The 24,291-nt window shown below is 42.8% G+C and overlaps 1 protein-coding gene across 1 annotated transcript in view; it reads right to left on the bottom strand.

Moving 5' to 3' along the window:
- The window catches only part of TMEM45B (transmembrane protein 45B), a 28,754-nt gene extending 9,828 nt beyond the window's left edge, over nt 1–18,926 (bottom strand). The window contains exon 1 of the mRNA XM_075278564.1: nt 18,878–18,926. The gene's annotated coding sequence lies outside the window, so the exon portion shown is untranslated. The remainder of the gene's footprint in view (nt 1–18,877) is intronic.
- Between the last annotated feature and the right edge of the window lie 5,365 nt (nt 18,927–24,291).

Below are 24,291 nucleotides of genomic sequence, written 5' to 3'. Positions count from 1 at the left end.
GTCTAAGTGTGACTTAATATTAAGTGACTTTAGATTCAGGGACTTTACAGGGAAAACCCTTTTATTTTGTATTTGAATTTGTGTGTTTTGCTGTAATATTCCCCATCAGGTAAGATGAGCTCCATACTTACCAATGCTGTCCAGTGTGCATCTTGCAACATGTATGCTCTGCTTGAGCAGCCGCTTGAGGGGACATACTGTTGTGAAAGATGCAATCACATTGCACATTTGGAAGCCCAGATCATGGATCTAAATGGGCGAATTGAAACACTGCGATCCATTGGTAATTTGGAAAGGAGTTTGATGCTCACAGAGCAACATCTCATTGAGGCAAGTGCAGAGGGGGATGGTAGCATGGAGGTGCAGGAACTTGAGGCAGCTAGCTGGGTGACAGTTAGAAACCAGCGGGGTAGAGGGAAGAGTGCCAGGGAGGTTATTCCTGAACTGGCACACCCCAACAAGTTTGCTAAATTGGCAGATGAGGGGGATGTTAGTACAGGGGTAACATTGCTGCAGCACGATACTTCCTCTGAAAGCCAGGGGAATGTCTTCTCCAGTAAGAAGGGGGATAGGAGCGCAGAGAAGACTAGACAGGTGCTGGTAGTGGGAGATTCAATTATTAGGGTAACAGATAGGGCAATCTGTCACAAAGACCGGGATTGTCGCACGGTGTGTTGCCTTCCTGGCGCTCGAGTTCGACATATCGCGGATCGGGTTGACAGATTACTGGGTGGGGCTGGTGTGGATCCAGCGGTCATGGTGCACGTTGGCACAAATGACAAAGTTAGCGGTAGGTGGAAGGTCCTTAAAAATGATTTCAGGGATTTAGGGAGCAAGTTGAAGGCAAGGACCTCCAGGGTAGTATTCTCTGGAATACTGCCTGTTCCACGAGCCACACAGGAAAGGCAGCGGGAGATTAGGGAGGTGAACAAGTGGCTCAAGAGTTGGTGTAGGAAGGAGGGGTTTGGGTACCTGGAGAACTGGGCCGACTTTGCTGTGGGCTACAGGTTCTATGCTAGGGATGGGCTGCATCTCAATGGGGAGGGTGCAGCTGTGCTGGGGGAGAAGATGGCTAGACGGTTGGAGGAGTGTTTAAACTAGGTACTGGGGGAGAGGGTAACAGATGTAGAGGGCAAGATAGTGTAGAAATGGAAAGAGGGCTAGATACTGTAACTGGGGGTGGAGCGGGGGGTGGGGTTAGAGCAGTCAGTAGGCAGTGGAAGAGTAGGGAAGATAAATCTATGAAATGTATGTATACGAATGCCCGAAGTCTTACTAACAAGATGGAGGAACTAGAAGTGATGATGTTGGAAGACAATTATGATATGGTGGGGGTAAGTGAGACATGGCTGGACTCTAGCTATGACTGGGCTATAAATATACAAGGGTACAGTATGTTTAGAAAGGAGCGTACAAATAAGAAAGGGGGAGGGGTTTGCTTATACGTAAAAACCGGCCTTAAGTCAGTCCTGCGTGAGGGCATCTGGGAGGAAAATGATTATGTGGAGTCCTTATGGGTGGAGATTACGGGAGGAACAAATAATAAAATACTGATAGGGGTTTGTTATAAATCTCCAAATATAACGGAAGAAGCTGAAAATATACTAGTAAAACAAATAGATGAGGCCGCAAAGCAGAATAAAGTCATTATTATGGGGGATTTCAACTACCCTGATATCAACTGGGAGGCAGAAACCTGCAGATCCAACAAAGGGAACAGGTTCTTGTCAGTAATAAAATACAATTACCTATCGCAACTAGTGCAGGACCAAACAAGAGGCGAGGCACTTTTAGACCTAATTTTAACAAATGAACCTGACACATTATCAAAAGTGGAGGTTGGGGGACATCTGGGTAATAGTGACCATAACATAATAAGTTTTCTTGTACACATTAAGAAGACGTTCATTAGAGGGGGTACAAAAACACTAAACTTCAGGAAGGCAAATTTTAACCAGCTGAGAGAGGAGCTTAGCAGCATAAACTGGGACAATGTCCTCAACGTGACGGGAACACAAACTAAATGGGACATCTTCAAAAATATACTAAATAAGAGCACTAGAAAACACATACCCTATGGGAATAAGCGGGCCAGAAATCATAGAAAACCAATATGGCTAACTAAAACAGTACAGAATGCAATGAGGGGTAAAAAGGAAGCATTTAAAGTACTAAAACAAGAAAGTAGCGACACAGCATTAAAAAACTATAAGGAGAAAAATAAATTGTGCAAAAAACAAATAAAGGAGGCGAAGATTGAGGCTGAGAGAAAAATTGTCAAGGAAAGTAAAAGTAATCCAAAATTATTCTTCAATTACATAAATAATAAGAGAATAAAAACTGACAATGTGGGCACTCTCAAAAATAATCTGGGTGTAATGGTGGAGGAGGATGAGGAAAAAGCACAAGTATTAAATGCCTTCTTCTCTACAGTGTTTACACAAGAAAATCCATTGGTCAACAACATGATTAGGGGTAATGTAAACTCTCAATTAAATGTCACCTGCTTAACCCAGGAAGAAGTGCAGCGCCGCCTGCAAAACACTAAAATAGAGAAATCGCCCGGTCCAGATGGTATACACCCCCGAGTTCTGAGGGAATTAAGCATGGTCATAGATAGACCCTTGTATCTAATATTTAAGGATTCAGTAATGACTGGGTCTGTTCCACAGGATTGGCGAATAGCAAATGTGGTGCCAATTTTCAAAAAGGGGTGTAAAAGGGAACCTGGAAACTATAGGCCAGTAAGTTTAACTTCTGTGGTGGGAAAGATATTTGAGGGCTTTCTAAGAGATGCTATCCTGGAGTATCTCAATGTAAATAATCTTATAACACCAAATCAGCATGGGTTTATGAGGAATCGGTCCTGTCAGACTAATCTGATCAGCTTCTATGAGGAGGTAAGTTCAAGACTGGACATGGGTAATGCAGTAGACGTGGTGTACCTGGACTTTTCAAAGGCTTTTGATACTGTTCCACATAAACGGTTGGTATGCAAAATGAGAATGTTGGGACTGGGGGAAAACATATGCATTTGGGTTAGCAACTGGCTCACTGATAGGAAACAGAGGGTACTTGTTAATGGTAAATATTCAGACTGGGCCACAGTCACCAGTGGGGTGCCACAAGGGTCAGTATTAGGTCCTCTCTTGTTTAATATCTTTATTAATGACCTGGTAGAGGGTTTACAAAGCAGGGTGTCTATATTTGCAGATGATACAAAACTTTGTAGGGAAATCAATAATGAGGAGGATAGTAGAATATTACAAGGGGATCTAAGGAAACTGGAAGCATGGGCGGAGACTTGGCAAATGAAGTTTAATGTTGACAAATGTAAAGTAATGCACTTTGGGCGACGTAATAAAATGTATGACTATGTACTAAATAGTAAATTACTGGGTAAGACTGTCAATGAAAAAGACTTAGGGATTTTGGTGGACAGCAAGCTTACCTTTAATGACCAGTGCCAGGCAGCTGCTGCCAAGGCAAATAAAGTTATGGGATGCATCAAAAGAGGTCTAGATTCTCATGACAAGGACATAGCTATGCCTCTATACAAATCACTGGTACGGCCACACTTAGAATATTGTGCGCAATTTTGGGCCCCGATATACAAGAAAGACATAAGTGAACTTGAAAGAGTGCAAAGATGGGCAACCAAAATGATTAGGGGAATGGGTGGACTGGAGTACAACAATAGATTAACAAACTTGGGGTTATTCAGTTTAGAGAAAAGACGTCTACGGGGAGATCTAATAACAATGTACAAATACATGAAGGGACAATACAAAGAACTTTCTAAGGATATTTTTACTCCTAGGCCAGTGACAGTGACAAGAGGACATCCTCTACGTCTGGAGGAGAGAAGGTTTCACCAGAAACATAGAAGGGGATTCTTCACAGTAAGAACAACGAGGCTCTGGAACTCTCTGCCCCAGGAAGTGGTGATGGCGGATTCACTGAACAAGTTCAAAGTGGGCCTGGATGCCTTTCTTGAAGAGAAAAATATAATGGGTTATGGTCTCTAGATTTTAAGGACACGTTGATCCAGGGTTTTATACTGACTGCCAGATTTGGAGTCGGGAAGGAATTTTTTCCCCTGAAATAGGGCAATTGGCATAAGCCTCATGGGGTTTTTTTCCTTCCCCTGGATCAACACTGTAGGGGATTGTAGGGTTATAGGTTGGACTTGATGGACTCATGTCTTTATCCAACCTCATCTACTATGTAACTATGTAACCAGAGAAGGAAATCCATGAACAAAAGCCTCATTATTCAGGTGCGACGTGAGCAGATCTTAGTGATAGATTCTAGATGTACGTTTTATACTGAAGTTGGAAATTACAAATTCATTATAGGAAGGAATAAGAGGCAGCGGTGATAGGAGAACCCAGCAGAAAGCTGCTTTGCTTGTACTGACGCTGAATGGCATCATGTTTTATACTCAAGTTATCAGAGAGTATTGGATTGTGGGAACAATATTTATTCACATGTGATTCGTTTACATACAGTACACATTTGTGTAGCTATTCCATTCATATGGGGTTTACACAGATTATTGCAACTGTTTTTAGGAGAACGGACCAGAGCGACAGATGCAAGTGTGAACCTAGCCTGATTGCTGTTGTGTGAATAATCTTTAAATGATTGTCCATGTTCTTTTATTTATGGCGTATCATTAGGATATCCGATACTATATGTACTCTATACAGTGTTCTGCTGGAAACACAAAGTGGCTGGGTGCCAATACTTCACCTCTGTCTCCAATTACATCAATTCAATGTATAGTACACAGAATGGACACACCGAACAGCTGATCCATGGGGGTCAGATATTTATGGCCTATTCTAAGAGTTAGTCATAAATAAACACTATTTTTAAAGAGTATGTGTCACCAAGTACAAAATGTGAAATGCAGACATTTGATGGTCACTGCACCCTTGATCAATTTGGCCTTGTTAATTGATCAGGGGCACAGATGATGTAGGCATTTAGTCTTTTGTACTTGATGACAGATCTTCTTTAAGTATGTGCAGCATCCCAGAGCAATGCTGCTATATGTTTTGTGTCTGTTACATGTACCCCAGGGTTGTCTTGTCTGTATAGGTGTCTATATTGAAGCACATTATGTCTGCCATTTTACTGTACATACGCACTTTCATTTAATGCTGTACTCCTCTTGACCAATCACAGGCCAAAGTGCGGGGTTCTAGGACAGGGAATATATTCTCTAGCAGCTGTAGTAGAGATTAGTCTAGTGGTTAGTAGTCCAGTGGCTAGTAGTCCAGTGGTTAGTAGTCCAGTGGTTGAGAAGTTCAGTGATCCAGAGGACTAGGAGATCAGGCCTTATTTCAGAGAGCAGCATTCTAGCATCAACCATCTAATTGCAAGGTACGTCCGGAGGCTGCCCTGGAGTTAATGAGAGAACTTTGTGGGTTCCCGAGAGACATTGGTGCCATTAGGAGCTACAGAGGTACTGTACAGGAGTGTTCCCTATAAGGACTCATAGCCCCGTTGCAGTTCTCTATCTGATGAGTTAGGTACGAGAGGAGGAGAAGAGAACAGTACGTCAAGTACTGCGGTGTCTATATTGCCGTGGCAAAACTCTTAAGCCTTGGAAATTCTGTATGAAACTGTATGCTGAGCGTCTTCCTTCAAAGCTGCTGGAGCATCTGTTGGGGTTGTTTAAAAAAAGGTATTTGGTTTACCCTTCAACTGCTGGATGTTGCCTGCATCATCATCAGGGCCTCCTGTACAACATCCACACTGACTCGAGAAGTCCCCTCTCCAACAAGGAGTGCCCCGGGGAAAGACAAGAGCTGCAGGAATCCCCTTTTTTTTTTTTTTTTTTGTAGATTGTAAGTCCACAATGTACATTTTTCCCTAACAGTATTTCTTTGGAATATGGGATGGAAATCCATGCAAACATGGGGAGAACATACAAACTCCTTGTAGATGGTTTTTTGCCCTTGGCGGGATTTTAACACCAGTACTCCAGTGCTGCAAGGCTGCAGTGTTAACCACTAAGCCACCGTGTGGCCCCAGGAATCCCCTTTTTCTGTACAGCCTAGTGGAGGATTCGGAGTGTGTGAGTACAATTGTAGGCTCAGTAAGTGACACAGCCCGTGTTCCACACTCTCCGTTCTCCTCCGCTGGGTTGCTGCATATGAATAGGAACAGTAAATCTACCCCAGTGTGTCAGTAGCTTCCACTAGAGATAGCTTACTGCCTACTCTATATACAGGGAACCCAAAAATAGCTTGTAATGCAATGAGCTACAAAATGAGCTGGGGCTCATTCAGCAAAATTATGCCGTATGAGCCCCACATATTCAGGCACCGCTAATGTTATCTTAACCCCCCCCCCACCGTTTTAAAATAAAACTATAAAAACATAGCTGTAAATCATACCTTAGCGCGCACGCTGGGCAGTGATTCATGATTCGATGTCATGAACCACCGGAAGAAGATGACGATGAAGCCGGGAACGGAAGGAGTCACCGAAAGAAGAAAGAGGAAGGCGTGCCAGAAGATGACGTCAGATCGTGCATCACCGCCCAGGGTGCTTGATAAGTAAGATTTACATATATGTTTTTATAGTTTTATTCTAGAACGGTGGGAGGGTTTATAATAAGATTAGCGGTGCCTGAATAGCCTTTTTAAATTCTATTCACGCATATGTGGGGCTCATACAGCATAATTTTGCTGATAGAGCCCCTTTAAATCCCCCTAAGTAAAATGTGGCAGAATTACAAACTAATATGCAAACTGGACAATTTCCTAAAGTACAAATTAAGTATTCACACATTCAGAGGTGTAGCCAGAAGCTTTGGGTTCTGATGCACCTGCACCATGTATAATATTGGAGTCATATTATGCTGTAATGAGGTCTTTGGGCTCCTTCAGCCTTCAGGTCCGGACTAGAGACTGAGGAGGGGGAGAAGGTTTCATGACTTACTCATGTATTATATCTGAAAATAAATGACAGATCTGATGTAGCAGCCACCAGTGGTCTCATATAGAAGTTATGCAATTCAGCTCTCAAGTTACTTAAAAAGTCTTACTATAAAACTGTGTACACATCTTAAAGTGTGCATAAACTTTAGGATCACTTTTCAGGCTAACCTGCCAAGTGCATTTTTTGGACATGAGGAGTTATATTATTTTTGGCAAATATATTTCTTGGAATCCACAGTTTTCCTTCTATAGGCTTTAATTCTCAGTTGTCTCTGAGATAGTGAGACAAACTGTTATGATGTCCCTATTCCCAGTACATGGTGAAAACTAGGAGATCGTGCTATCTAACTCTCTCACAAGCAGCATGGAGGACATTATAGAGCAGTTTTCACCAGATAGTTTTATAATCTAGGTCTCATTAATGACACCCTATATACCTGGCTGAAGTCATTACTGCACTCAGTTCTGTGGTCACAGGTACAGTCACTAATAAGTAAGTGACACACAGACTAATTCCAGGTTATTTCTCATTACTGACGCTAGGTTCACACCTGCATTCGGGTCTCCGTTCTGTGCTTTCCGTCTTCTGCATGCAAGAAGACGGAAACCACAGACTGGGTCCGGCCGTGAGCGACGAAGAGCGTTTTATGCTCTCCGCCGTGAAACCGGTTTATTAAATCCAGACACAGAGTACTGCATGTCTGACTCTGTGTCCGGATTAAAAAAACGATTTCGCGATGGAGAGCATAAACCGCTCACCGCTGCTCACGGCCAGACAGCTTTCTCACCCATTCAAATGAATGGGTGAGAAAGAGTCCTGCAGGTTTCCGTATCCTGCCCCTGTTTTGTGCAGGAAACGGAAACCTGCAGAACGGACACCGGGCACAGATGTGAACGAGCCTTGAGAGGAGGGTGACACACTATGTACCTTGATGTAGTTATAACTGCACTCAGTTCTGGGGTCACAGGGCCATCACTAATAACTAAGTAACACACAGATTAATTCCAAGCTATTTCTCATTACTTAGGGGGTGACACACTATGTACCTGGATGTGGTTATACCTGCACTCAGTTCTGGGGTTACAGGTACAGTCACTAATAAGTAAGTGACACACAGATTAATTCCATGCTATTTTTTTTTATTACTGAGGGGAATGTCACACTATGTAGATAGAGTCAGACCTAAGAACCATCTGCAGTTATAACTACATCCAGGTACATAGTGAGTCCCTCCTTCAGTATTGAGAAATAGGCTAAAATTAATCAGTGTGTCACTGTGTTTGGTACATAGTTTGTCCTCACCCTACCCTTTTCTCAGGGTAATAATAATTATAGTTATTAGTTTAGGCTGTACCTGGTTACATTACTATTATAAGGGATATAATTTAACATTGTAATAAAAAATTGTAATAAGTCATCAAAGCATCAGACATTTCCCAAAATAGCATCAATAAAAACTATTACCTGCTCAACATAAAAAGACATGAAAATCTGCTGATAAGTCAAATGTACTGCAATACATTGTATTGTAGTACATCACACAGACTCCCTATGTGCAATAGGAATAAGCAGACCCTTGGCTGCTCATCATGCAATCTCTTTGTGCGGGATTCAAGAGGTGGTGGGGAAAGAGTTGAGCAATCTTGCCCTCAAACCACCCACTCAGCGCAATGTAAAAGTGCAGAGAAAAACAAGAAGGGGTTAAACAATGCAAGTGTTATTTGCCTGGTTAAGATCCATATAAAGTAGTCATAGAAGACAACTACGACAATTTAGCATTCAATAATACCTTTAAAAAACACACACACACAAAAATACAGTGGCAGTGGAGAAAACTAGTCCTAGGAAATCTCTAAACTCCTACTTACACTGGTATACTCATTCCAAGGGTGTTAGTATTCTGCAATCTTACCGAATACACCCCAGGTAACCCTGTACAATAAGAAACCAAGGGGCAGTATATTGCACTACATTGCACTTGGGATCTGCAGATTCAGGTTCCCTTGCAGGACAGGAAAAAAAAAAGTTGCCTTTTAATTCAGGTAGATCAGGTCATATCAGGTAAAGCCTGCTGTGACCCTTTCTGTGCAGCGCCTCCAGGTGATCACTCCAGTCCAGCATACTATTGAAGAGTACACCCAGGTACTCATAGGACTTGACTATCTCAATGCCTGTCCCCTGGATGTCCACCGGATTCAGAGCACTTCTCTGTTTACTAAAGTGCACCTCCATCTCCTCAGCATTAATCCTCAGGTGGTTCCACTGACACCATTCCACATAGTCCAAGTTTAAGTCTCTGTATTCCCTGTCATCTCTGTCTGTAATGAGGCCTACTATTGCAGAGTCGTCGTACTTCTGTAAGTAACAGCTAGATGAGTTGTACCTAAATTCTGCAGTGAACAGTCTGAAGGGAAAAGGGGGCAAGAACTGTACCTTGTGGTGCCCCCCGTACTACAGATCACAGTGTTAGACACACAGTCCTGGGCTCTCACATAATGAGGTGATGGTCCACTCCAACTAAGTCCAGCTTGTGCCTTAGTAGCCCTGGTTGAATGATGTTGAACGCACTGGAGAAATCAAAGAACATTATTCTCACAATGTTCCCTGGTTTCTTCAGGTAAGAAAAGGCTCTGTGAAGAAGGTGGATGATGGTATCATCCACCCAGTGGCGTAACTACCGCCGTAGCAGCAGAGGCAGCTGCCACAGGGCCCGGGACATTAGGGGCCTGGTGACAGCCGCTACCGCTGCTATCATTATACTTGGGGGTCTTTTTGGACCCCCGAGTATAATGATCGGTGGCCCGGGAGAGGCAAGAAACATAAAAAACACTGTTACTTACCTCTCCACGATCCGGGCAGGCTTTGACCTAGTCGTCTGACGTCTCATGACCCCGGCCTGCGTCCCGAGTCATGTGACGTCTGACGTCATTGAAGATGGACTACTTTGGAGGCCGATAGCGTAGGAGCCGGGAGATAGGTGAGTAACAGAGGTTTTTTTTATGTTTTTTCTCCCCCTGGGTCTCCGAATATTATACTCTGGGGTCTGATAATTGTTTATGGGTGTCCACAGTGGGACATAATACTGTGTGCTGGGGCCACTATGGGGTACAATACTGTGTGCAGGGGCCACTATGGGGATAATAGTGTGTGCAGGGGCCACTATGGGGGATAATACTGTGTGCAGGGGCCACTATGGGGTACAATACTGTGTGCAGGGGCCACTATGGGGATAATAGTGTGTGCAGGGGCCACTATGGGGGATAATACTGTGTGCAGGGGCCACTATGGGGTACAATACTGTGTGGAGGGGCCACTATGGGGGATAATACTGTGTGTAGGGGTCACTATGGGATATAATACTGTGTGGAGGGGCCACTATGGGGGATAACACTGTGTGGAGGGGCCATTATGGGGGATAATACTGTGTGCAAGGGCCAATATGGGGTACAATACTGTGTGCAGGGGCCACTATGGGGATAATAGTGTGTGCAGGGGCCACTATGGGGGATAATACTGTGTGCAGGGGCCACTATGGGGTACAATACTGTGTGGAGGGGCCACTATGGGGGATAATACTGTGTGTAGGGGTCACTATGGGATATAATACTGTGTGGAGGGGCCACTATGGGGGATAACACTGTGTGGAGGGGCCATTATGGGGGATAATACTGTGTGCAAGGGCCAATATGGGGCATAATAGAGCACACGCAGGAATGCGTAGGAGGAGGTCGGTCGAGGTTGTCAGTGTCAGTCGGGGGGCCCATGTCAAAAGTTCGCCACAGGGCCCCGCCATTCCTAGTTATGCCACTACGTCCACCCCAATGCCTGGGTGATAGGCAAACTGGAGAGGTCCATAGCAGAGATCACTAGAAGTCAGAGATGTATCAGGAGTCAGGACCAGTCTCTCTAGAACCTTCATCAAGTGGGATGTCAGGGCTACAGGTCTGTAACCATTGAGGTCCTTTGGATGAGGTGTCTTTGGAACCGGTACCACATAAGATGTTTTTCACAGTTGTGGTACCACTCCCAGCTTCAGGCTCATATTGTACATGTGTGTAATAATACCACAAAGCTGGTCTCAGCACATTTTAAGAACCCTCACACTTATTCAATCTGGTCCTCCAGCCTTATCCGCTTTTATCTACCTGATTTCCCTGCACACTTCAAACTCTGTGAAGATTAGATTATAAATAGATGGCAACTGAGTGCAAGCAGGTGAGGATGGGGCCCTGGTGTGGGCTGGGTTGGGAGGAGCTGGTATGTGATCAAATCTGTTGAAAAATAGATTTAGTTCATTAATGCAGAGGGAACGCCGTAGGAACAAAATGCAGAAAATTATGACGCAGTTGTGTGTCATTTCACATGGTCCCCCCAAAAAAATTAAATAAAAGCTAATCAAAACATTAAATGTACCCCAAAATGGTGGAGAAGAATATGCCCTCACATAGCTATGTAGGCACAAAAGTTATGACTTTGGGAAGACAGGCACGGAACATATGAAAAAAATCACCGAGCATTAACATACAAGCTATCCTGCATTCTTAAAGGGTTAAGGTGGATGTGCCAGACGGCTTTAGATAAATATCTTATGGCTGTGGCCAGCGTTAATGTTTCTTTTGGAACCTGTGTTCTGTGGCTGCTGGAAGTCGCAGGAGATAAAAGCAGACTTTCAGGTTTTAGATCAGTTTGGGACACTTTTCTTTCTGTCCTGCTTCATTGACAGAAGATTGTAGATGTAGGGAATGTCCTGCTTGTGGTTTTTGTCATCAGAGCCACACACAGCTTTGTGTTTCTGTATTATTGAGGGTTCGACTGACTGATGGATCCGCTGTGGTCTGTAGTGTGGATCTTACAAAGACTTGGGACAAACCAGAGTTGCAATAAAACCAAGAAACCGTTTAACTGGAACCATCTGGTACAACCAGCAACTTTGCAGATGAAGGTATTGCAGTTCAGTCCCACTGCCTTGTTCAATGGACACTGCCCAGGAATGTTGCAGGCTCCAACATGAAAGTCCTCCATTACTCCTCTTCTCCTGCCACTCCCAATTTAGCAAGATGGGGAATCTAGTAGGGCAAGTAGTCGCTGACAGGGATCTGGTTACCTGGAAGTTAGGCCCAAATGCGTACCTCCTGTCAGTTCCTCCGTTGCTCCTCCTGGCACGGCTGGCAAACGTCTCTCAGAGATGCTTAAGGATATTCCCTGTCTCAGGGCTGTCTCTGGGTGAGCCTGGGGCAATGAATATTCCTCCTAGAGGCTGTGCTGGTGAGAGTTGGAACCCAGTCCTTTTTCTACCACCACACAGCTTAGTGTGCCATTACCTGAGCTGTGTAGGATGGCTGCTAACACTAGACTGAGAATCCCAACTGCCACCAGGAGACTACAGTCTCCTCTCAACCCCGCCCAATGGCTTGTGATTGGCCAAACTGCAAAGGGGGAAAAAATAACAGGGAAACAATATTCAAATTACATATAACTTAAAACACATAGGATGGGACATACCAAAATAACCTGGAGGCACAATAGACAAACACAGAAATAGCATATCCTTCTGGGATTCTGCACAAGTGGCTTGTAACCCGGCCGCAGGTACACCAGGTTGTGATCTGATCTACCTAGGGGCGGTAGGACTGATGAATTATATGCCTCCCTTACATTGGCAAAGAGAAAATCCAATGTTTTGTTGTCTCTTGTATGGCAGGTTACATACTGTGTGAAGCTGGGTAGAATGGATGATGATAGAGAGACATGGTTGAAATCTCCAGGAGGAGGGCATGGGGATGTAATGATTGCAGCTCACCACAGCATGTGGCAGAATCAGACTTTGCAGAGGGGGGGAGGACATAAGCAGCTAGCACGATAACATGTGATAATTCCCTTGGTTGGTAATAAAGTCTCATGCTCACAGCTAATAGTTCAATATCCTTGCAGCGCAATTGTTCCTTAACCACCATATGCCCCGAGTTACACCATCTTTCATTTACAAATATTGCAAGTCCTCCTCCTTTCTTCTTACCGCTGTCACGCGTTCTATCTGCACAAAGAACTTTGAAGCCATCCAGAGAAACAAGAGTGTCTGGGGTGACTACAGTAAACCAAGTCTCTGTAAACAGTATCATGTTGCACTCATGAAACTCCTTATGATTCCAGATCAGCAACACCAGTTCATCCATCTTATTCGCAATTGATCTCACATTAGCCATAATGCTGACGGGTATCACAGGCCTGTGTCCATTTTCATTTCCATTTCCCTTACTATTTATCCATAATTTACCAGATCTGTACCCTCTCCTATGTTTTCTCCTTAACCCGTGGGGGATGGTAAGCTTCAGGGCGTGCAATCCAGCTAGGTTCCTGAGTGTAACAAAGCTTCCCGTGTATACATCATAATTCCCTGGCTGCCGGCTGCAAGCATCTTCCAGCATAAACAATAGACGCAAAGGATTCCTTGGAAAGAGTCCAGCAAGTTTTCAAGTCCGTAATAAGTTATTCATGGTGCAGTAATCCTTGTAGTGGAGTATTAGAGTGATAGACAAAGAGTGAAAAAGGAACAATAAAGATTATTCTTAGCTTGGAGCTGCAGTAACAGGCTACCACTGTTACTGCAATGTGCAAATTAGAGTATTTTGGTTACCTCAATTACCCCTCAAAATAGCAATCAAAAGGTTATTCATACCAAAAACTGGTACCAATAAAAACTATAACCTGCTCCACAAATAAAGAGTTCTTATATATCTGTCAACTAAACAATGAAAAAAAGTTATAGGCACGAGAATACGGTGACCTCAGGAAAATTGTTCTTTTTTAAAAATGACATTTTATTAGTAAACATGGTAACACCAATATATTAGACCTGAGACAGGTTCCCTCGAATATGGAAGTAGGCATCCCTAAGATCCAGGGTCACCATGAATGCTTCCTTCTGAATAAGAGGAATTGTGGATTCTATCCTTTCCATCTTGAAACATTTATAGATTACACATTTATTCAGGAATTTGACATTTATAATTGTTCTTAAAGAGTCTTTTGTTTTCTGTATTAGAAAAACATGAGAATAGTGTCCTGTTCCCGGTTCTGATAGAGGAACAAGGAACATGGCACCTAACGAAAGCAAATTTTCTACTTCCTCCTCCATCCTCTCCTGAAAAAGAGGGGAGTGGGGAAATGCCTCAATCTATCTTGGGAGAAGCAAATTCTAATTTGTAACCTTCATCAACCTGCATATTTGCACAAAAAAGGAAAGTCTCCCCCCACCTTAAGGATATCATTGCTGCTTAAGTTATTGGTTGGGGTTAAGAAGGAACTATCTTCCTCTAACCCCATTGGAATAACTTCAGCTCCCCATCCTACCCTTGCCTCTGTAATTCCTATTTCCAGACCTAAGAGGATAAAAATTCTTCCTAGGTTTAGAAGGTTTATCCTCTAGGAAGCCATTTTTCTTATCTGTAGCTCAATCTAAGATTTTCTTCAGATTACCCTTAAAAGGAAGTTCACAGAGTACATATTTAGATTGTGTGTCTCCTTTAGACCAATATTCGTCCAGCCTTACAACAGGAAGTGAGGACCCATTGGTGACTTGGGATGTCCATCATAGAGGAGACACATAATCCCTTCAGACACTGGCACCCAAAGCATGGTGGCAGAGAATTAATGGGATGCTGTCATTAACGTGATCAAGCATCTGATGTCACAGACGCTCACGGCAGCCAAATTCATACAAAGAGAACTCAATAGCCATCTTTTAGTATGATACCATAAGGAAGAGAACAGGGGAACCAGGAGGGACCTTCCTGAGGCTCCCTGTTCCCGGCAGCCTCCAGTCCATGGTCCAGGATCTGCCCCTAATTGGAAAAATACTGGGAGAAGTGTGTGTGTTCCTGTTCCTATTAAGGTCAAGGGTCAATGTCTCCAGTGTTTGGTGCTGTCATAGTGGTGTAGTGTAAATAAAAGTTATACATTTTTTAAGGTGGGGAAGGAAAATATGAAAAAAGTTGAGCATTAACTTACAAACCCTTAAAGGGTTAATCTGCTTTGCAGCGATGGCATGTAGCTCATTTTGCCTTCAGCAGTTTTTTTATGCACCCGGTTCAGTACTTCTCAGAATGAAAGAAGATGAAAAAAACGTAAACGACTGGTATGAAGAGAAGATGCAAAGAACATATCAGATTTGTGTAGAGTTTGTAGCTTTGGTCTGTTTTTGCCACCATCATCATACAATTGCAGCAAATTTTTACAGTTTTTTGCTAAATCATGGTAAAACCACAATATTTCGGTGATGTGGCGAGACAGTATTTCAGTTATTATAAACACAGGTATCAGAAGCTTCCTGGTAGTGAAGAGAGGAATAACAAGTCTTACACATAATGGGACAGATTTGTTAATCCTGTTTAGCAATTAGACAGTACCAACCAGTCGGTCTTAAAATGTGAAACATATTTATCTCAGAGGCTGATGCTGGATGATAAATTTGGTACATTTTTACACTGAAAAGATTTTTTTTTACCACCTAGTTGGCTTTACCAAACGTTTGACACAATTCTGGTGCATATTGACACATTATACAGGGGTCTTCCCATCTGCCTCTCTCAGCAGTTTGCCTGTTGTCTCTTCTTCTCATTTCCTGTATTCCTTAACAAGCTGGTGGAAGGACTTTGACTATTTGATGGACAGGAAACTATGAAGTACCTCAGTAGATATAGACATTGCCTTTACCATGAGAAATTATTATCAATAATAGAAATTTCATACAATGCAGAAAAAGATATGCACAGTAAATGTGTATTACATTACACAGGTTTGTATAGTTCATGCAGCAAACTCAGTGTTATCTTTGTGTTTGCATAGAGAAATAACAGACACTATTTGAGCCTTTATCAGCAAACTGCAACTAGATGAACTGAATGTCAACAAGTCATATCATCTGACCTGGTATCAGATACAGATCGGTTACTTTGATAATGATGTCTAAATACTGGGAGGAATAATTTTATGTAGCAGGTAAACGAAACAGCATTGCTAAAACAATATATATAGTAAAAAATATAAAAGAGCTGCTCTATGCTGAGATACAGGAAAATAAGGTGCTCACTTGCATATGGACCCTCAAATGTCTTTATCTGCCCCTGGTTAATCTAACAGTGGCAACCATATTAATAATCATACTTGTCCTGTACTAGTTCCCTTCCCTACCCAATGGAAGGTTGAGTACTCAATTTATACACTTGGGACGAGAGATCCACAAATGTTCATCTGTTATTCTTCAGTGTTTTGGGGTAATTGTACATTTGTCAGAACATTCACTATTTCTGTGTTTGACACAGTTGTACGAACCATCCACTAATGTTTGTTCCAGGCAAACAATGGTGTTCTAAAATGTGATGTTTATGCCCAGCTGTAGACAATGCAGCAAGCTATCATGATAGGAAAATCTGATCTCTTCTAACAGACCACAATCCTGTTTTTCAAGCCTGTTGATCAAACACAAACAAAGCAATATGTACCATGACTACGTACTGACAACAGGGAGGATGGCATCCACTTCTCCCAGGTCTGACATTAGGACCAGCTTCCATAAAATCCATGTTTCTAAAATTCTATTTATAAAAATTTCACAGCTACTGGGATAGAGACCATGTACCGTTTTCCAATGAACATGAGCGTAATATCTAGTAAGGGCTCGTTCACATCTGCGCCCGGGTCTCCGTTATGCAGGTTTCCGTTTCCTGCACAAAACAGAGGCAGGAGACTGAAATCTGCCGGCATGTTTCAAGCCCATTCATTTGAATGGGATTGAAAGATGTCCGGCCGTGAGCACCGGTGAGCGTTTTATGCTCTCTGCCGCGAAACCGTTTTTTTTTTAATCGTCGGACATGCAGTACTCTGTGTCCGGTTTTATAAAACAGTTTTCCTGGCGGAGAGCATAAAACGCTCACCACCGCTCACGGCCGGACCCGCTCTGACAGGTTTCCGTCTTCTGCATGCAGAAGACGGAAAGCTCATAACAGAGACCCGAACGCTAGTGTGAACCTAGCGTAACTTAAAACAGCATTGAGGAATGCCTCCGTGATAGACGAGTACTGGGGGACGTTCCTCACCACTCTCACAGTACAGCGCTATAGGCGCTACTGTGAGAAAGGGCATTCCTGACTGACTGTCAGAAACACTCTTCTGACGGTGAAGAGCCACAGTAGCGGCATCGATAGCTGTTCACCCGGGGCACAGAACATGAAAGCCGACAGTGCGCTGAATTCACCGCACTGTCGGCTTTCTAGCGGTATATAAAACCGCATGTGCCCCAAGTGGTGAAAGGTCCTCTTTAAGGGTTAAGGCTATTCCGATGTGGGCTTAGTTAAAAATAGGATTCTATTGATAGGATCCCTTTAATACACTGGATCTCTATGGCAGCTGTTTAGCTATTATGGCGGATGTTGGGTTGTCCAGTTTCAGATAATATATGGTATTGTTTGTGTAATGAAAAGTTGTACAATTTTCCCATATACTTTCTGGGTCAATTCCTTGCGGTTTTCTAGATCTCTGCTTGATGTCGAAGTCATTGATTCTGATTACTCTAATGGATCGAAAATCAGTCCATAGTCATGTGATGTACACAGGTGCACAACTCGTGACTGTTACAGCACATTAATCAGATATCTGCATGGTAACGAGCTGTGCACCTGTGTGTACATCACATGACCATGGACTGATTTCTATCCATTGGAAATTAGCACAATTTTTTGCCCTTTTGTCAGGTGCGCCTTTTTTATACTAGTTTTCCTTATTTATGATGTAGGCGCAAAAAAATTTCTGCAATTGCCCCTTTTTAATGCTTTCTAACCTGACTGGCTCCTTTGCACTGCCCATGGAGGGCATTTGCGCCTATTTTGTGCCTCTTAAAAAAAAAAAAGCACGAGTCATAAACATAGTGTGAAAAGGATCTCGATTTAGGCCATGTCCCCTTTACTTGCTAAAAAGTGTAAAACAGTGTAAAAAAAAATGCACAAATGCTTCATAAATAAAGTGTAGGGCAGAAAAAGACCTGAAAGAGGCGCCATATACACCAAAATAGGCACAAGTAGCTTAATAATTGTGCCCCAATAAGTAGAATGGAAAATTGTATAACTTTTATAGTGCTGTGAAATATGGAAGCACTATACAAATACAAGAAATAAATTGTAGCCAGGTGGGGGAGATAGTGTGGCACATATTTGGCGCAAGACTCTTTCTAGTACTAAATGTGTGCGACATTACATGAGTGTGGGCAGAGCCACCTCTGTCTGACATATCTACTATAACATCTGTTTTCTTGTGTCAATTATACAGGAACTCTACACCAGTATCTAACTGGATTTCCCCACGATGGGACTATTAAAGGATTATATTATCTTCACTGGTATAAATTTCTATCCTGACACACAACCTTAAAACGTAGGAAATCCCAATCTTAATAAATCTGCCCCCATGCATCAAACACTGTATCTAATGCATTCGGTGGCCAACGAATGATTCATACACTTCTTTTCATCATGTGATCATACATGGAGTTCTGGTGCAATTACTTAATTTTACAGATGAAACATCTATTTAACACCCTTGTGCATTACATACTTCAGTTCCTCAGGACTTCTGTTTCATGTAATATTTATCTCCCACGCTACGAACCTTCTCTTATATTGAGCAGTTTTGTCACCTACCAAAGGAGTCATGTAGCCCAGGAACAATTATAGTACATATACTGACTTGACACTACAGTTAACTTACATAGAAAAAGTTTAAAAAAAAAAAAAGTAACACAAGAAGTTTTACATGAAAGTAACACAAATATGCAATGAATATTCATCCAAGTCATTGAAACGTTTGTAATTCCCATGCACAGGAATATATGAGGCATTGAGAAGAATAGTATGGATGTGTGAGCTCTCACCTGTGTCTGTGCGCTCCTCAGGTCTCAGCAGGAAGATGTGGAACAGGTGTACACTCCCCACACCTCATGTCAGGGACGGCTGGGGGAGGTGTATGCGTCTGCTGTGACCTTTGCTCAAAATGACATAGGTACAATAAAACCAGTTCTACTTGTGTTAGACATGGTGACAATTTTAGAGATTTCTTCCTTCTATCAAAGCTCCAGGGCAACTCCCAATTCCTCGCAGACAGGGATAATTCCTGACAACCTCAGACACCTGCACACATGGAAGAGGAAAATGATGCACAATGGGGGGAATTTATCAACCGCCTGTGCCAGTTTTCAGGAATAGATGGGTGATAGTGTGGCAAGTCTCTTTCTTGCGCCCTGTTCTGTGCTCGCAACTTTTGTAGAATGTGGGCAGAGGGATCAGCGGAGCAGGAACACCTTGGGCCAACATATTTATGATAATTCATGTCAGTCTATTGGCAATAGATATGCAGGAAATCTACACCAGTTCCTGTCTGGCAGAAAAGCCATTACTAGTGCATAGATGTGCATCTTATTTATCAAGACGCTGGAGCCTTATGATAAATCAGGAGCAATTTGTGCCCGCCTGGCTCTTTATTAAGGCCAGGGCCCCACGGGTTGAAAACCCCATAGGAAAAATTGCGTCATTTTACAGTTACTGCAAAGTGAATGGGATTCTTTCGGCACGGTTTTGGAAATCGCAGCATGTCAATTATATCTATGGAAACGCTGGCGGTTTCCCCATAGATATAATTGAAACAGAAAATCCGCAGAGGAAAACTCCGCAAACTTTCTGTTTAAAGTGCCGTGGAAGAAACGTGATTCATTGCCGCCATGGTTTTTCCCGAGCATATAATATGTACACCTGACAGCAGCATATATGTAAAATATACAGATATTTAGTATACAGTATCCACAGATTATGGAGCAGAAGACTTTTGTATACCTCTGGCAGGTTTACATCTGGAGTCATATATTAACAAATGTTGGATCTATACTTTAGGCTATGTTCAGACCTGTGTAGGAGACTACTGTAGCTGGAACACGCATATTCTGTACTGTGGTACCGCTATATTTGTTGCACAACTGATGACCTTGTGGCAAATTACATGTGTTGCTTTACCACAAGAAAACACACTAAGGCTAAGGCCTCGTTCACATCTGTGTCGGTAATCCATTCAGGGAGTCCGCATGGGGACCCCCTGAACGGACTACCGAACGCATTAGCAAGCGGTGTGCAGTGAAAGCACACGGACCCCATAGACTATAATGGGGTCTGTGTGCTTTCTGTATGGTCTCCACACAAGTCATGCGTACAGGAAAGTAGATTTTGAAGTACTTTTCTGTCCGCATGTTCCGTGTGGAGACCGTGCAGACTGCACACGGACCCCAATAGAGTCTATAGGGTCCATGTGCTTTCATCGCTTGCCAATGTGTTCGGTAGTCCATTCAGGGAGGTCCCCATGTGGACTCCCCGTACGGATTACCGACGCAGATGTGAACGAGGCCTATGGCCTTATGTAGTGAGCCACAGCCAAAAATTGCTGCATTTTTTTTCTGCAGTGCTTTTCACAGTGCTTCAATTATATCTATAAGGAATACGTCAGCATTTCCGCAGGTATAATTGATCTACTGCGATTATTGCAACAGTTTTTGAAATTGCAGTATTTCCGATACGGATATTTTTCTGCAATGTGTGGATGGGATTAGTGAGAAACCCATCTTCTATGCAAGTACTGTAAAACACTGCTTTTTTACCACGGCATTTTTGCTACTGCAAAATTACGGCATTTACGCTACATGGGGCTCTGACCTAAGGCCACAGTCCCAAGATGCAGAAATGCATAATTTTTTATGAACCAAAGTCAAGAGTGGATTTACCAGAAGGGAAATGTCTAAGGCTGTGTTCACATCTGTGAGCGAAATGAATTTTTGAAACGTATCAAAATTCCAAAAACTGATTTTCACCAGTTCGGTCTAAAGACGATTGATTTCAATAGGTTGTGAAAACCATCCGCGGGTGTGCGTTTGGGGCATTTCTGTTCAGAATCTGCTCTTTTGGGTGGAGAAAAAAGTCGGACTTGCTGGATTTTCTCTACATCCCAAAAATAAGGATACTAGATGGACAGCAACAAATTTTTGTTACTACAGAAGGTAAAGACAAACATATTACCAACGGATATTAATCTGTTGGTGTTTGTTTTTCAATCTGTTTTTGCCTCTGCGCATAGTAAGAGTGAAAAAAGGGGGAGGGAAAATGGATTTGTCAAAAACGGACATAAATGGACGGATTTTTTGATGGACACCCATTGTCTATCCATGTTAAAAGAGAGATTCAGGTATCTGCTGTTTAACTGTTTGGAATTCTTTTTGGATCAATACCTTTTTTATTTTATTTTAAACGGTTTGCCAGCAGACATATACCAGACGCAAGTGTGAACCTACTGTAGAAATACTTCCTATATATTTTGTATTCCTTTTCAAGCCCCTCCTCACGGTGGCTAAAAAGACGACATCAAAATCTGCAACAAAAAAATGTTGCATTTCTGCAAGGCCCCACGTAATATCCCGCAACAAGAAAGTGCTTCAGTAAAAACCGCAGCGCATCGCATAGTTTTCCACCTCGGACTTTCTGTTACAATTACAACCTATGGGAAAACCGCCAGCGTTTCCATAGGTATAATTGACATGCTACGATTTCCAAAAATGCGTCAGCTTTGAAAAACACTGTGTGATTGCGGTTTTTATTGCAAAGTGGGCATGGGATTGCTAGAATCCCATCCACTTTGCCCTTATTGTAAAACACCACGATTTTTCTTGTGGCATTTCCGCTGCGGGTAAATTTTTGTCCCGTGGAGCCCCGGCCTTAAAGTGAAACTGCTGCAACTGTGTGCTTTTTTTTACTGTGTGTCTATCAACAGTATGGCAACTGTTGGCCAACCACAAGGTCTAATTATTCCATAAATCCATGTTTTGACAGTTTCATGTTAATATCCCCTAACAAGATATATTGACACCCAGCATTTATATTGTAAGAATTTCTGTGACTGTCTCATTCCACAAAGTGGGTCTATGGACATTAACATATACTGCATAAACTACCCTATTTACATGGAAGAGACTGTGAGCTGCAGCAATGTCTTCAACAATTGTGCTGTGTGTGAATATACGCCTATAATGAATGTACCTTAAATAAATCCACGTCCTGTCATTAAAGTCTTAATGATAATTGTAGCCATCTATTTCATTAGCAGGCAGTATTTGTGACTTTTCCCTTGCAAACATGAATTGTATCAGACACTCCCCGGATTCTATGTAACTCTTTAGTGACACGTACGGACACATGCTACAGTGCGGATAAATACATTATGCCATATACTGGATATAAATAACAACCAATAGGTTGATGTCACCTGTATTATTATTATTTTTTTTTTCCAAGATGATGCCGTATGAGTGGCAGCCTCGATACAGAGCTCCAAGCTGAGAGCAATCTTTATCTTTCCTTTTCACTCTTTTTGTCTGTATCTTCAAGAATCCTCTACTCAAGCAACCTAGCACTATGAATTAGCAACTATATCGAATGGAAGACCCAGTGGAGTATTTTTTTCCCTTTTGTTTCTATTGTTAAAGCATGGACAAGACTCAAGACCTGTTCAGTTGGAATTTCCTGTGTGGACATGTGTCTGTTACCATCCCTTTCACGAGCTAAGAACAGCATGGTCACCACGAGGCAGACAAAGCTGGAGGAGAAACCTGCATGGAAGTGTGGACTGTCATGACCTGGTTGTTTTTGTATTTTGTTTCGGTTGGGGATCTGATCCGGGCTCCTATTTTCTGCTGGTGGTTGCTTTGCCACTGGACCATCTGGTTTGGTATTGGGGTCAGTCCTCTTAGCATTCTTGAGGTTCCAGGAATCGAACCTCAGGTGTTTAATATTGCCATCATCCTATGGGAGGATTCTGGGGCCTTTTTAAGGAAGAGGGCTGGCCCTACATGTTGCCGGTTTTCGTGGTTTACACCTTAGGATTCTTGACTCTAGGAGGAGGATTGTTTTTGGTGAAAGTTCCAACTGATTAGGAAGTGGTGTGAGAGTTGCCTGTTGTATGTATCTGATTTGTTCCCTCACACTTCATCTCCACCCTATCCTTCTGCTCTGTTTGCCTGTCACTTTCTTGTGGTTTGAGAGGTTTTGGGTTCCAGTGTTTTCCCCCAGTCCTGTGTTTACCCTTTCCTCACCTCTCCACTGTCCCTCTCCTCATTTTCTTGTTTTGTTTTGTGTTGTGCTGCGTGTCCGTTGTCCAGCACCTCCCAGCCCGTTTGTCTATCTGCAGCTGCACCTGGATTTCTGTAGGGGTCACCACTTTAGAAACCCCAGTCCCTAGCTCTCCTATAGCTCTTGCCCTATCTGTCTGCTAGGTCTTCGTGCTAGAGAGCCAGGAGTTGTCGGGGCCAAGACTAGCTTGGGGACAGCTGACCACCACCCGTAGGCAGGGCCTAGCTAGCCACCGTAGTGCCAGGGATAGTCTCCCTCCCCTGTTTCCTTAGCGGTGCAACCTGCAATCCGGAATCTGGGTCTGGACTCAGACACGAACGTAACATGGACTTCTTCTTTCAAGGAGATGATTTTTGGCGTCTATTGCTGATGTGTGAAGATGCTACAGCTGACTGGTATTTCTTTCTATTACTGTGGACACGTGGGTCTCTGTTACAACCTGGGAACCTACCACCACCCATCTACCCCATGAGTTTATGGAAGCTTGGCAAGAGAGCAGCACCATGTATACCTGGATGGCTTCAGACTTCTTTGGGCAGTAGAACACAGTGGTAAGAAGAAAGGAGGAGGGCTTGTGATGAAAGACATTTTGGGCATCTTTTGTGGTTAAGGAACAATAGTGCTGATGCAAGATACCAAATTATCAGCTGTGAGCAGGAGATCCCACTACCTACCAAAGGAACTGCCACATGTTATCATGATAGCTGCATATGTTCCCCACCTCTGCAAAAAAAAAAAACATTTCTGCCTGTTATATCTATATGCTGTGACCCCCCCTCCTCGTGTCCTCCAACCACGGTCGGGATGTATTATTAACATCACTTCACACAGAGAACTAAATGATCCTGCAGTGTGTCTGTGTTTCTTTCTTTTTAGTTGCTATGATTTCTAGTATTTCTCTATCTGCCATGAGCTTGTATGTGTTTTTTCTCTTGTTATATACTACTGTACCATCTATGATACTGTATCACTGAAATTTCCCCATTGTGTGACTATTAAAGGATTATCTTATCTTATTAGGCTAAGGATAAACAATTGAAAATATAATCTCCAAACAAATTGGGAAAAATCATCACTATGGACTTTAGAAAATCTTCCTGATTCTTTCACGGGCCAGAAATGCCGTGCA

This window comes from Leptodactylus fuscus, chromosome 6 (genome assembly GCF_031893055.1).
Source record: "Leptodactylus fuscus isolate aLepFus1 chromosome 6, aLepFus1.hap2, whole genome shotgun sequence".
Classification (NCBI taxonomy): Eukaryota; Metazoa; Chordata; class Amphibia; order Anura; family Leptodactylidae; genus Leptodactylus; species Leptodactylus fuscus.
The sequence above is the reverse complement of the archived record's forward strand: the minus strand, read 5'-3'. Positions and strand labels throughout refer to the sequence as shown.